Here is a 16,186-nt window from a genome sequence, read left to right on the forward strand (position 1 = left end):
ACAATATAAACAATCAAGGCACAAGGCACAAAGGAGCAAACACAACAAAGAGTAAGAGCAGAAACATAAATTGACAACAATGATGGTCAAACTAAAAGTAAAAGTTTACAAGATAAAATGTAACCCAAATAAGTGAGTTTTTAACTTGGACTTGAAACCTTCAACAGACTCTGCACTTTTAATTGATAAGGGTAGGGCGTTCCACAGTGTGGGAGCAACCACTGCAAAGGCCCGGTCCCCCTTGGTTGTTAGTTTTGTCACAGGAATATTCAGGAGGCCTTTGTCAGAGGACCTGAGGGGTCTTACATTTGGTTTTGCCACCAGTAAGTCTGTAATATAAACTGGGGCTAGGCCATGTAGTGCTTTATAGGTTAATAGTGGTGGAAATAGTAGTCACATTTTTTACTTAAGTAAAAGTATCAATATTGCAATGCAGAAATACAGTAACAGTTCGGAATTCAAAACTGACTTGAGTAAAGCTACAAAGGTATGGCATCAAAATGTGCTTAAAGTATACAAAAAGTAGAAAGTACACATGTCTCATTTCACAAGCTCAAAATGTATACAAATCTTAAAATATCTTAAAAATAGCCATCTACAAGCTCGAAATGTGAAGCGTCGCATTCTGCATCTCAAATGGACGAATTATACGTTTTCAAATAATTGAAGTGGCGTAAAAGTGTGATTGAGCAGGACACTGAAACCCTAATTGGTCCTGCTGAGCATATTATGTTGGATTGTTGGTGCCTTTGCATGTTTTGGTGTGTGAATGTATATGTACATTGTCCAGCACTTTGGATAAAGGCTCTAAATTAATGCCAATGATACATACAAAAATCTTTATTAATCTTGATGATCATGATGGCATGATTTTTGACAAGAAACACCATATGTATGAGTGTCCATTCTGAGACACATGTTTACAAATGACATTTTAAACGAGCTAGGAATGTGGTTCAAATCTGATTGTCACTTTCGATGTGGATTAAGGATTTGTAAATGTTAATGTTCATTCCCATCCATCCATCCATCCATCCATCCATCCATCCATCCATCCATCCATCCATCCATCCATCCATCTTCAACCGAGTCGGGTTCCAGCAGCAGCGCTGCAGACTTCCCTTTCTCTTTTCATTCCAATCTAGATAGGCCATATTTGGACATGCAGCAGCCTTTGTGGTGTTTGGATGTGATCTCCTGTGTGGGCAGGTTAGATTCACCACAATACGCAGCAGTTCTTTAGAAGTGCTGATGGAAATGCATGAAGCGAAGCAACACCTCGTGCTAGTTACTTCCAGTACACTTTACACTATATAGCTTGTCATCCATTGTGTATCGTTGCATGATGTGGAAAGCATGCCTAGCCAAGTTTAAGCTGTAGCTCTGTAGCTCTGCTGCCATCAGCCAGACGCTATACCTCTGAGGCAGGACTCAGCATTCAGCATGTTGGGTTCTGATGGTACCGCCCAAGAGAGTTCCACCCAACGACTTATATGCAGCAGTAGTGTGTAGAGTAACTAAGTACTGTACTTACGTACACTTTTGAGGTATCTGTGCTTTTCTTGAGTATCTCCAATTTCCAATACGTCAAATTAAATTCTACTCCACTACATGTCAGAGGCAAATATTGTTTCATATTACTAGTTACTTTGTAGATTTTGATAATTGTTAGTTGTTACAACTTACAACACAGACCCACTTCAGCCCTATATACATTTCGGTCATTTGAAAATAGCCGATCTACAAGCTCACAAATTGGTGCAACGCCCCACATTGTGAGCTTGTAGATCAGCTATTTCCAAAAAAATATTTGAAAACATGAAATGGGACTATTATTCTGCTCAATGAGTACTTCTTCTTTTGGTACTTCGAGTATTTGATGCCAATACTTTTGTACTTTTACTTGTAACAGACTTAGGGGGTACTTTATCCACCACTGTATGATATATTATAATATCTCAATCATTATGAAGGTCCTTGGTGGCAGCTGACCACATAACAGCAACGTCTGACTTGGCCTTGGCTATTGCTCTGCCTGTCACTTCACTGTCCAAACTAAATAAAGCAGAAATGCTTAAAAAACGAATTATCTTTAAATAACAATATACACAATCATGCTTTCCTGCTTCAGCTGCCACACAAAGAGGTGTGTGTGTGTGTGTGTGTGTGTGTGTGTGTGTGTGTGTGTGTGTGTGTGTGTGTGTGTGTGTGTGTGTGTGTGTGTGTGTGTGTGTGTGTGTGTGTGTGTGTGTGTGTGTGTGTGTGTGTGTGTGTGTGTGTGTGTGTGTTGTGCCAACAACAGCGTGTTGTTTCAGTTTGTTTACGGGCTCCAGAAGCAGGTGCAGACGTAGTTGGGGCGCTAACTGCTAACATGTACGCTAACCCTAGTGCACTCACCTGTCAGCACAACGCAGTGTTTTAGCAGCACGACACACACACACACAGACCCATTTGATACCTTTGATATATAGGACCCCAATCTACAATCGGTACAAGTAAGAGAGTGGTTAACCTCTGGCCCAATGGTGGGGTGACTATCACACCATTGTCACACCACTCATCATTACACACACACACACACACACACACGCACTCTCACACTTCGATTTCTTTATTTGAATCCACAAATTACAATTAAATTGACAAGGAAACAAATATAGCGGGGTTGACAGTTCATGTTCACTTGAGGATACACATGGCACCTCCTCCTCCACACAGACAAAAAAACTGCCTATAACAGCCGAAACAGAACAGTATTTGGCAAGTTGTTTGGCTTAGCTTTTTGTCATGCCAGCTATTCTTAAGCCACTCATAGTCAGTTTATGCACATGGCCCAGGCTTCCGAATATCAGTAAGGCAAATCTACAGCGATACACCAGGTTTGTTATACTTCCAATACAAGTAATGGTTGATACTTGGAATGTTTATCTTGGAATGCCTGGTCCATGTACAAATCAAAGACACAGCCACACACACACACACACACACACACACACACACACACACACACACACACACACACACACACACACACACACACACAGCCACAGCCACTCATCATTACACACACACTCACACACACACACACACACACACACACACACACACACACACACACACACACACACACACACACACACACACACACACACACACACACACACACACACACACACACACACACACACACACACACACTCTCTCTCTTTCTCTCTCTCGGTGGGATTATGCTGCTTATTGTTAATCTAACCCTCTCAGCCTGTGTGTGAGAATGAGTAGATTACCTCGCACAAACCCTTAGAGACAAATAGCTCATCACAGTATGTCGATCGCCAGAAAGAATGATCCATATTCATAAGGTATGAAATCTACTGAACTGCAGTAGATCGGCCATAATCGTCATAATGAAAGTTGCAACGTGTCTTGCTTACTTACTGGAATCGGAGTTCAAATTCAAAAGCATAAAATGTAGCAGAACTTCAAGCTCTAATTTGAAATTCAAGCTTGTGGATCTGCTACTTATGATGGTTTAGTGTGACGCTGATCATTGATCTATAGTACAAGTATTGCATTAATTTTACTAAACAAACAGTTAAGTTAAGAGGTTTGTACCCCACAGCAACAATATCCCTCTGTCTTTCCCAGGGTCTGTAACAGGTTACATCTCCACCTACGGAGATCATTCTGTAACAGGTTACATCTCCACCTACGGAGATCATTCTGTAACAGGTTACATCTGCACCTACGGAGATCATTCTGTAACAGGTTACATCTCCACCTACGGAGATCATTATGTAACAGGTTACATCTCCACCTACAGAGATCATTCTGTAACAGGTTACATCTGCACCTACGGAGATCATTCTGTAACAGGTTACATCTGCACCTACGGAGATCATTCTGTAACAGGTTACATCTGCACCTACGGAGATCATTCTGTAACAGGTTACATCTCCACCTACGGAGATCATTCTGTAACAGGTTACATCTCCACCTACGGAGATCATTCTGTAACAGGTTACATCTCCACCTACGGAGATCATTCTGTAACAGGTTACATCTGCACCTACGGAGATCATTCTCAAACTGTGAGTTTGAGTGGTAAAAAGTGCATTTACTTAAGTACAAGTTGCAATACGTTTACTTCACTCCATTACTCACATTACTGGTTACCTTGCAGATTTAGATTATTATTGCAAAACATACATTAACCACTTAAGCACTTTATATACTCCACGGCTATTTGAAAATAGCTCACAAGGCATCGCCTTGTGAGCTTGTAACTCTTCACGCCTTCCTGATCTTTTCTGAAATTGCATGTTTTCCCTGCTGATTAATTTAATTAACATATAACCCCCCCCCCCCCCCCCCTGTTCTGACAATGCACTGACAATCTACTGAATTGCCAATGGCAGGACATGTGAGACGGCACATCTGCAGAGAACGTACCGCAGAGTTTTATACTAAAGATCTTAAAAGCAATTCAATGTCAAATAGCTGTACGTGTGAAGAAAATATGAAATGTGATTCATGCGCCGCGAAATCCCAAGAACGAGAAAGGAGATATGAAGACAGGAATCCACTCCCTGTTTGTCAGCATGTGTTTACCATCAGATCTGTCAAACACATCAAAGTACAAATTAGAAACAGTCGAATATTATGAACCGTTTCTGCGATGAAGACTCTGCAGGCTTCAATCCAGTTGTGAAAAGTACTCTGCATACTACAATTTTGTTGTAATAGCATTTACATTTTTGATACTTCATACCTCTATTCCACTACGCCTCAGAGGCAGTTACTGTATTGTATTTGTCTGTGTATACACTACAATTATTTGAGAACTAGTTAATAGTTACTTTGTGGATTATTTTATTTCAAAACCTATTTTATACTCTATACTCTAAGAGCTGAATTATTGCAACACGTTTTGACATTTGAGTACTCTTTCTTTCTTTTGTAGCCTGCAGCATGTCGATACCAATATTGTTGTACTTTTACCGAAGGCAAATTTTTGATAGTTTTTACTACAGGCCTGTCACTTATAACAGAGTGTTTCTATATTGTAGTAAGGCTACTTTTACTTAAAGGAGCACTATGTAACTTTCCTCTTCTAGCCCGGATTTGTACCCCCTTTCCTCATGCACAAGTGCTGACATTTTTACCATTGAGCTAATAGAGCATGCCTGCTTGCTCAGGGGATAATTTTGACCATCAGATGGTCCGAATTCATGTCAGATCCTGTGTCTCACTACAGACATGAGCTTTGACACAACCTAAGGGCGTGTTCAGAAATACCGCCTATTAGTTTGCACTCGCCTATTAGTTTGCATTGCACAGTGTGCTAGGTGCACTATTTCCAACCGCGCCCCTAAATGTCTGGTTACAAAATACAACCACCCAATTGTATACCTTTTATTAACATATTCACTACCATAGATATTATTCATTTTAAAAAGTGCTGCTTAGTAAAAAAAGAAAATCTGTGTTCTTACACCACTGTCTAAATCAATTTTGATGACAGTTTTTAGAAGATGCTGCTTTTGGGATAGCGCTCAAATGTGAGAAATGCTTGTTGTTTGTCATCGCCTTCATCATTCAACTCGTCACGTTCCCGTGCGGATAACTTCTCTGAGGAGCGTGTGCAGTTCAAGCCCTCTGGCAAGCATTTTAAAGGCTTTCCACGGACACACGGGGTCCTTGGGGGGTTGGGGGGGGGGGGGGGGGGGGTCTCAGGCAAGCGTCTGCCAAGCCTCTGCTCTCCCATGTAGGACTAAATCAGAACAATGTGTAGCTCTGCATGGGTGTGATAACATGGGTTTATTCTGCTGTTCTTTCAGTTGAGAAAGCACACTCATCAAAAAATATATATCTTACATTTCTACAAAAAATATATTTATTTTTTAATGGGAAAATTGCGATTAAAACACAAAGATGGAAAAACAGAGATTTTTTAAATGTGCGAAAATAGCCGATCTACATTCTCCTTTGCATTGCGAGCTTACAGACGGGCTATTTCCGCTAATTGTCATAATGACGAAGTACGTACATAATAAGGCTTATAAGTGATTAAAATGATTCTTTCCCGAAAAACGCATTATGTTAACTTGCAAAATACACAAACCGAAACCCACAATCATCATTATAATCATCATCAATGGATCCCACCCTAAGAGGAAATGACATGATTCTACATACTCGTGAAAAAATACGAAACGGAGACATCACGCCTTCTTTTACTCAATTTCCCCAGTCCGCAATTATATTTCCTATAAGTGCGAGTCCCTCCTGTTGCGTGGGTCTGTCAGCAGGCGTGGCACTGGTCAAAAGGCTCGTTTGCGCCACAATGGCCCGGCCTTATTCGTCAAAACCCAGGCGGTTTATTGGACACAGGTGGAGAGACGTAATGTCACTGCTCCAAACACACGCGCAGCTGGCATACCGACAATCTGTCACAAACTGTTACATCCCGAACCCTAAAAACGACGGCATCTGTTTTCTATTGAACCTCCTCAAAGAACCGTATAGACCACGGTCATGGTTCCATTTGTAAAAGAAACAAGGTGTGGGGGAGAAATTTTCTTAACCACTTAATCCCTATGTATTTTTATAAACTGTACTGTACAAGCCTTATTTGACAATTTTTTACACATTTTGACGCATTTGGCCCCCAAAAAAGGGATGCCGGGACTAATGTGGTTTTCTTTATTAACCCATTTAGACCTGAGGACGATTCTACAAATGTCTTCTAAATCCTGACAGTTTTCTGAAAAACCTCATGTTTCTGTCAGTGGTTCTCAAACATTTTCATGTCAAGGACCCCCAACTAATATATGAAATTGGCCGCCAACCCCCATCTGAAAATATGTAGTTCCAGGGACCGCCCAACCCAGAAGCAAAGATTTCAGTTAAAAACGTTTGCTCGGACATAATATATATTCAAAGAATTGCGCCACATTTTCACGATTTTTCAAGAATGGATTAAGGCCTTCTAAAACCTAAGTTTTCTGAAAACATTTAAATTTGTATAAAAAAATAAAACATAATAATAATGATGTTGCTACATGTATAGCAATAACTAATGAGACAGGTAAAACAACGTATACGTTGCACCAGGTATAAATTGTGATTATCGAATGTGAATATCAAACATTGTACAGTCTACATTTCCCAAGAGGAGATGTCAGTCTGTCTGACCAGAAGCAGGGATAAAATACAGTATCCCCACCAGCCATAATAACATACAGTATGAATACCAAAAGCATTGCTTCTCAAACGTTTTCATATCAAGGACCAATAAATGAATGTGTGCTTGCCCTCGGACCTCCCATCTGAAAACACCGCCAACGGTTACACGATATGCGGTGGTAAAAATAAAGTCAATAATATTCAAACATTCTTCAAAGAATGTCAAGATTTTTTAAATATAGCTGATGTGTGTGTATATAGGGCCCCGGGTGTCCCCTGGGCCCCACTTTGAGAACCGTCTGCATCCGATCACGGACCCCCATAACTCTGAAAGTGTACAAATGGAAACCAAACGTATCCATGTGTACACGTTCATGGCCACACAGTAGGATATTTCCTAACTATCCAGCATTTATCTGGGGACCCTCTGGAACCCTCTGGACCACCGTAATAAAGTACCTGAGGAAGAATGGAACTGCATCAGGGTCCCCCCCCCCCCCCCCTCCTCCTTTCAGAAACAGGGAGTGGGGTTTGCTGTTCTTAATCGCACGCTTTTTGGAAAGTCGGTGGGGTCGTGCCCTGAAGGAAACGGCCTGAGAGAGGCTGCTCGCATGCATATATATATATCAGAGCTACAATGCAGGGCTTTTCTGTTCCAACTTCCTCTCTTTGCCCTTCAACACAGATAGGAGAGATTTATGTGCTTTTAGGATGAAATACGATTACGCTGCTGTAATCACGGACCCTCTCTCTCCCCCTCTCTCTCTCTCTCTCTCTCTCTCTCTCTCTCTCTCTCTCTCTCTCTCTCTCTCTCTCTACTCGAGTAAAAGTACAAAGGTATCGGGATCAAAATATGACTGTAGAAATACAGTACTCAAGTCATTAACAAGTAATAAATAATACATTATATTATACATAATACATACACGTCTTTCTACTTTTTGATGAAGTAGGACATTCATTTACAAAAAACCCACAAAAAGTTAACGTTTCCGCCCAGACAACAGCAATATGCACTTTTAGTTCTTTCCCCCTCTCCCCCCCTCCTCCCTCTCTCTCTCTCTCTCTCTCTCTCTGGGGTGGGATTTGGGCTGAAGAGCCCGGAATGTTGTAGAGCCGGCCCAGTTCATGTTTTCAGGTGGGATGTCTCTCCTGCACCTCCGCTGAACGGAACACATTTTGTTTTTGGAAACCGCGGTCTCGCTTAGAGTCCGCTTTTTTAATTTATCGGCAGATCACGTTGATGTTCACATGAGGAATTTGAGCAGTAACACCTCATTGCACCAGGCCTCGGGCGTGTGTGCACGTGCGTGTGTCAGATAAAGCCTTTAGGACAGACGGTGAACAGCAGCAGGTGGCCTTGCTCCGGATAATCCAGATAATTAGACTTTTACTCGGACTGGACGGAGCAACAGTCTGCCGCCATGCATTACTGGTGTAAAAAGTACTGTGCGATTAAAATAATACCACAATGTAGAAATAGTCTGTTGCATATACGTAAATGTCCTGTTTTATCGTTATCATTTACCAAGTATACTCATGCGGGATGTTCCATTTCAAAGGTTTTCTCAAACATTTTGCGAAACGTCTTGAAAATCTGTCATAAACAGCTGATCTACCAAAGCTGACAACGCATCACGTTACGAGCTTGCAAGAAAAAAAAAGTATTGTGGTAAAAATTGTGATGAGATGTGGTAGAAATATAATGTATTAAATAAAATAATTATATACTCAAGTAATGTAAAAGACGCCCTGAGGGCAAGAAGCGTGCACGCATCCCCCTGGGTGACGGCAGACGGTAGACTACTGGGCGAGCGCTGGCACTTTGGTATGGGGGGTCAGATTAACGAATTCTGTACTGGCCATATATGGAGTGTGTCTTGAGTGTACAGGGTTTGATGAGGTCAGATCAACATACGGAATGGAATGTCAGAACAGGAAGGACGGGTGGGCCTGGGCCGTGGCTCAGCGGTCCAGGCACCTTGGCTGGTAATCCAGTTTGGCAGTGTGCCAGACTGGATTACCAGCAAGCCACAAAACAACATAAAACAAATCAAAAAAGGAAGGATGGGTGGGGAGGATCAACATATGGAATGTCAGAACTGGTCAGCTCCATATATGGAGATCTAAAGCTGAGTTAAATCTTGGATGGTTAGAGCGACGCAATTACATACAAAGTCAATGCAACGACAATTGTTGTGCGAACGGGAGCGGCGTGATCTGGCGCAACACAAACGGGACGAACCGAGGCGAATATACATACTGTATTCAAGTCTGAACGCACCTTTAGGGTTTGAGGTCAGATGTAGCGTTGCTGGCCAGCCCCATATATGCAGATCTAGGTGATGATCCAGTCTTCTCCATGTATGGTTATCCAGGGTTAGATGAGGTCAGTGTCGTGATCTTCGTCTTCATCGTGTCACGAGGCGTGATATACAGATTTTCATAGTAAATACCTCAAAATCGTACTCTGTTACTTTCCACTGACTACTGTGGGAAAGCAGTTTCCATATAGTGTAGTGGTTATCACGTTCGCCTCACACGCAGAAGAAGAAATGTGAAATATATATATATACATACAGTATATACTGTATGTATATATATATATATATGGTCTTAATGGGTTAAGTTCACCTTCGGCCTTGTTGATGTTTCCCCCCACATCGCGTTGCCGTGGCGACGGTGGCGAAATGAGAGGAACTCTGGGACGTGAAGCGTGCTATAGAACCGTCGGCGACGGGGAGTGATAGATCAGCGGCCTCAGCGCTTGTTATTTAACACTGAGCCCGGAGATGCTTGACTTGCCGCGTCTCTCATACAGCCAGCTTGCTTAACGAGTGCTGTACATGTGTGTCTGTGTGTGCGCTTGTGCACGTTCATGCATATCACTATACACAGCCGTTGTTGTTCTCGAACTTTTTCAAGTCAAGGACCACCACCTGAAAATGTTTTGTGCCAGGGACCTCCAAGAAGAGAAGATTTGTGTAAAAACAAAAACAATGAAACAATAGATGTACAAGCAGTTTGGCATGAAGTAACATGCTGTGAGCTTCTATACAGGCAGGAAGATGAGAAATAAATATAAATAAATAGGCAGTGAGAACAATTTCCCTAGTCCTCTGAAGATAAATCGTCGTCGTATGGTTCAAATTAGGTTAGGGTTATGCATGCAGAGATTTGGTGTAGGGGTTAGGGTCTTAACTTGGAGTTATGCCTGAGTTAGTTGTGCACCAGTGCACTGCACTGAGAAAAAACTGATGTATCTACAAGTACAGTATCTCACATCGCAACATATTGGGGTCAGAAATGGTTTAGAAATGGGCACAAAAATGGTAAGCAATGCATAAAGTTCACATTTATAAACTTCCCCTTCTAAAATAGTGATGCCCTCAAAGTGTGTGTGTGTGTGTGTGTGTGTGTGTGTGTGTGTGTGTGTGTGTGTGTGTGTGTGTGTGTGTGTGTGTGTGTGTGTGTGTGTGTGTGTGTGTGTGTGTGTGTGTGTGTGTGTGTGTGTGTGTGTGTGCTCGCATATTGTATTACATACAACTGGTGACTTTCAGGTCAGCGCGGTCAGGCACAGTTTACATAATAGTCCCATCAATGTTAACCTTGTCATGGAATATAATCATACTCCTTTAAGTAGTTCACAGAAATGGTAAAAATTTCAGTATATAAATAATCCATACATTTTTGCCGGGCCCCTGGGATACTCTGCCTATATAATAATAGAGGTATAACTGACAGACCGACTGGCGCACCTTCGCTGGAACACGCTCACATGACTGTGAGCAATGCAATCGGCCAATGATACGATTTCGTCTCTTTCGGGTGGAAACCTCTCATATGTCCAAAACTGTTTCAGGATTCAAATTCAAAAGCATCAAAAGCCACATTTGGAGCCTGTACCTGCTTGTATGTCTGCTCTGCATATCTGCTCGATCTGCTACTTTTGATGCTTTTGTGTGACACTGACGTATGATCACGTACGGCCTTCATTTACGACAATACACAAAAAGTTAGAATTTGGATTGAATAGGATTCTGCAATGACAGCCATGATTTCCTCGTTCTGCTCGGGGCGATGTAGCTTCATCACATATAGGTTCTGCGTTCCAGACCAACTCAACACGGAGCAGTTTGATCCTCCATCATCCCAGCAGGCCAGGCCAGTGATATCTAGCCATTTCATATTTCACTGCATCGGAGAGTTCATTCCAGTCAAATGGAACCATGCATCGGCTAACTGCACACAATGCTGCCAAGGTTTTGTAAAAAGAAAAAATAAGACATTATTCATGACACTGAAAGGATATATAGGTTAGCTCTATGTCTTCCTCACTATAGGCTTGTGTATTGAATTAAATCTGATGGCATCATTGAATAGTTACTTAACCCATTAAGACCTGAGGCCAATTCTAAAAATGTCAGTTTTCTGAAAGAAACGTAGATTTATGGGTGTAACGATATACTGTAGTAACTGTAAAGTATATTGATAAGATAATGTAAACAGCAAATATCGGTATCGAATCGTTTTGCAATGGAAATAATCAATTTGACTTTTTCTCTGCTTTCTACATTTATAATCGTAGCTAAAGCTAAAGGTACAATCTATGTACATGTTCGTAGACAACCGTATACTCCATATATGAAAGCGGCGACCATCAATTTACCTTTTAGCATTGCTCCGGTTACTATGGAGAGCCTCCGTCCCCACCAGCTATGGGATGCTGAGCCTCAAAGCGCTGTATCGTAAATCATACAGCGCTCATAAATCATTTTTGAGTTTGTATCGCATCGCTGAGCACATGTAACTGTTTGTAATGATAACTAAGGGGTATGAGCTACGGCTAACGATGACAACAACAACAACAGCCCCCACCTCACTGAATAACCCGGAAATGAAACGAGGAGCGTAGAGTGAGAGCGTACACGTGGCATACGTTGCGTGTGCTTATGCTACCACCCAGCGGCAGTCATAAAGTTAATCAATACTAAGTACTTGTGCATTGTATTTTGGAATTTTAAGAAGAAAAGGAAAAAAAATAGGTTTAATTACTTTTCCATTCCATTCTATCGAACAATCACAAGATTCCGGAGACAATCTGTGGGAGTAGCAAAAAGTGTGTCTGGAAGAAATCACAAAGATTGCTAGATCTAGTTGGCGTGGCTTATAAAGCGGAGCCGCGTCATGATTATATGACCTACGGTTCAACTGTTATAGGCCAAAATGTAAAGCCATATCGTATAAAGCCCCACCATGAGCGCTCACTTGAAAATAGGTTGATCCTATAGACGGTTCAAGTTTATTTTGTGTCCTCAAAGGGCAAATTGGGTTGCAGATTAGACATTAGACATCAGTACATCAAACAAATGAAACAATACAAATAAAAACATAAATAGTACACATGGCAGATACCAAAAGTACAGTAAAGTGCACGATGACGTTAAAGTGCTATGCAATAAGTGCACGTTGGCCATAGAAAGTGTGTGTGCATAGGCACGAGACCAATAAAGTGCTCATAAGGTTATCTCCTTGACCCACACACAGCAGCATTCAACATGCAAAATTGCAAATAGAGACAGTATATGTGCGTGACATCATCATCATACCCGGAAGTTATGTGGGAACGCCTACTGAGTGTCAAAAAACTACTTTCTGGCCTTGACAGCCCATACATCCAACGGAAAAGTCTGACTGCATTAAAACGACGTTAAATTCGATTTGCCACTCAATTTTATGCATGCGCATACCCTCTATGGGCCCAAAGGAAGTATGCAAAGTTTGACTGTCTGGGATTAGCTGTACATATAGACATGGACAGAGGCAAAAACGTCATCTCTGCCTCCCGGCCTGTCAGCCTGTCTGACGTAAAAATGAGTGGTGGGTGGACCTCCTACAAGCCGACGTCTGCTCAGCTCCACCAAATGTCCTCGTGGACCCAGAATGGACCCCGAGCAAACGCTCTGCCATGGAGGTCTGCTCGTGCTGCGTCCGTTCAGGGGACTCGTTTCTCCTTCGCAGTTCACTCGGCAATTATGAACTGGGCTTTAAAAGTGAGAAACGCTCCTCACGGGAGCGGCAGTGTCAGACGTGCGAGCGCTTGTTATTTCCTCCCAAGATCATTTGACATCATGCGCTCTTGGCGTCCGGCCCGAGGTGCCGTAGATTCATCGCTGACAACTCTGCACCTCCCACATGAGGACAGCGTGCTCTTGGGAGACGTTATGTTTCCTAAGGCTTTTCTTTCCCTGACGCTGTGAAAAGTACCAGAACCACGCCTCGCCTCGCTGCGCTGAGCACATTGCACTGCTTCTTCCAGGGAATGGAATGCCATTGTTTGATTGGTCATGATTGAATCCACCTGTAACGCATCGGATGCAATATTCGGTCTAATCCAACTCATCTAGGAATGTTGTCAGTACCCCTGTGAACCGAATAAGATATGTTTTCAGGATTGTTTTCAGTTTTTAGTTTTTACCTCTAATCAGAAAAGGGCTGTGCCTTCTCTTACTGTATATTCATTGCCTTGTTATATATTATTTATACATGAGTTATTCCCTTTTGCCCTTATTACGTGATGCTGATGTGGATACTTGCAAAGAGAGAGAGAAAGAGAGAGAGAGACATTTGAATCCATGATGTTCGAGAAGTTCTGTATAGATACCGGTAGACGTCTGTCTGACACCCAGCACTCTGTCTGTCTGCCCGTCTGTCTTACTGGTTCACAGCCTGGAGGAAAAGGCCACTAAAACACTGACCCAAGTAGCGTAACGGCTTTTAAAACGGCATCTCATTTCCAGACGTGACCATTAGTCTTTGTGGATCAAACAATGCTGTACGTCTGGGCCTATAAGCCACCTGAGCGGCTGGCCCATGAGTTCCAATGTGAAGTGCTTCAAGAGGCTGGGAAAGCTCTATATAAATCCACTCCATTATTGTCTGCATGTGTCGGCACCATTGTGTCCCCCCTGCTCTTATTGTGTTCAACCTGCTTTGCAGACTAATGGTTTAAACAGAGAGGGCGAGGAGAATGCCACCTGAAGCTGAGAGAATGCACTCCGCGCTCCACTTCAAACACGCTCAACTCTGGGAGTCAAACTTAGGCTTGTCGAGCCTTTGCGGCATAGATGGAAAAAAGACAAGGTGTTTAAGAGATACACCAGCAAGCCAGCTCACAGCAACAAAATGTTAGGTTTAGTTGTTTGCAACGTGTTGTGAGGAGAGCCCGTCCGATGCAAGGATTACATTTTCTATTTGGGAACATTTCACTTCTAAGCAAGCAAATAATATAACAAGCTAAATAATAATCTTTTAAAACTTACATTGTTCTACAAGTTCACAACGTGGGATATAATAAAGATCGGCTATTTAAAAAGGTAAAGAATCGGGACAAATCAGCTGCATAATAATGCCGATATGAAGTCATCAACAATAATTGCAAATATCACATAATGCTTCTGAGCATGTGCACCTGTTTCAGTCGAGCAGCACGGCCGTACAGCAGTACCAAAGTAACAAAACTGTTACTGTTTTAAAAATAAAATAAAAGGAAAAAGTAACAAATCTACAGGCTCAAAAAGTGTCGTTTTCTTCCCCGTTTGATACTTTTGTGTGGCACTGTATAGTGTGATCACGTTAATCCATTTTGGGCGGGAACCCCTTTTGGTGTTTTAAACATTGTTATAATTTAGCTATTGAAAAATAGCAGATCTACAAGCTCATAGCGCACCACCGAGTGGCGCGCTACGAGCTTGTAGGTCTGCTATTTTTGAAAAATGTGGTGCAAAGCTTTGAATATAATACTCTTTCAGAGCGAACGTTTTTAACTCAAATCTTTGCTTCTGGCAGGTGGTCCCTGAAACAACACATTTTCAGATGGTGGTCAGCGGCCAATTTCATATATTTTTGGGGGTCCTTGACATGAAATATTGAGAACCACCGATATAGAAACATGAGGTTTTTCAGGAAAAAAATACATTTAAAAAAATATTTTATTTAAATTTTCAGGCCTAAATGGGTAATTTACAGAGAAATATGATGAGCTCCTCGCCATAAGATGAGGGAAGGAAAGTGAAGGGTGTGTGACGGAGCGGAACGGCCTGTGTTCCGTTCCACGCGTCTCGCCTGTGTGTCTACTTTGGGAAGCGGAGCGGCAGAGTGCATCCCTGGCAGCGTCGAGCGCTGTTTACGATCAAATAGTGGAAACATAAACGTTGGCCGCCCGCGCTCTGCTCCCACACCTTGTCATCACCGTCAACAACCACGTACAGCTCCAGAGGAGGCTGGTGTGTGGTGCACACACACACACACACACACACACACACACACACACACACAAGTGATATATAATTTAAGCATACTCATGCATATTTGTGTGGAAGTTGATAAACTGTCTCTCTCACACGCACAGAGTTTTCAAGGTTACCCAAAGAACGAATGTGTCTCCAGTCATTACGTTTTAGCCTCTGTGTGTGTGTGTGTGTGTGTGTGTGTGTGTGTGTGTGTGTGTGTGTTGTACTCAAGAACACACACGCGCACACACGTGTCAAAAAGGTATAACACATTGAAAAACGGACATGAAAACGGAAGTAAAAGTATCTTAAATTTGTAAAGAAAAACATACATATACAAAAAATTACAGTATTTGAATATTGAGTATGGGGGGGGGGGGGGGGGGGGGGGGGGGGCAGCAAAGTGAGCCGGGTCAGTCCCAATTGACGTGAGTGACTGGGAACCACTCTGTACCAGGGAGAAGTAAAACAAGGTTAATGTAAGCTTACATGCATGTTGGCCCACACCTCCGTCCAACTCAAACACTCCTCTTGGACGCGCTCTCCTTCCCCTGGACACATTTTTCCTCTGGGTTGGACTCCGTGGGAAGCAACTCCCTGTGCCTTTGGCAGCAGCATAGTGTGATACTCGTATATAATATACCCACAGACCACATCATAAATCCATAACCATGACAGCTAATAACAGGCATAATACACTCTTATTTGTA

This window comes from Protomyctophum parallelum (assembly GCF_964188405.1).
Source record: "Protomyctophum parallelum genome assembly, chromosome: 19".
In the NCBI taxonomy this organism is placed as follows: domain Eukaryota; kingdom Metazoa; phylum Chordata; class Actinopteri; order Myctophiformes; family Myctophidae; genus Protomyctophum; species Protomyctophum parallelum.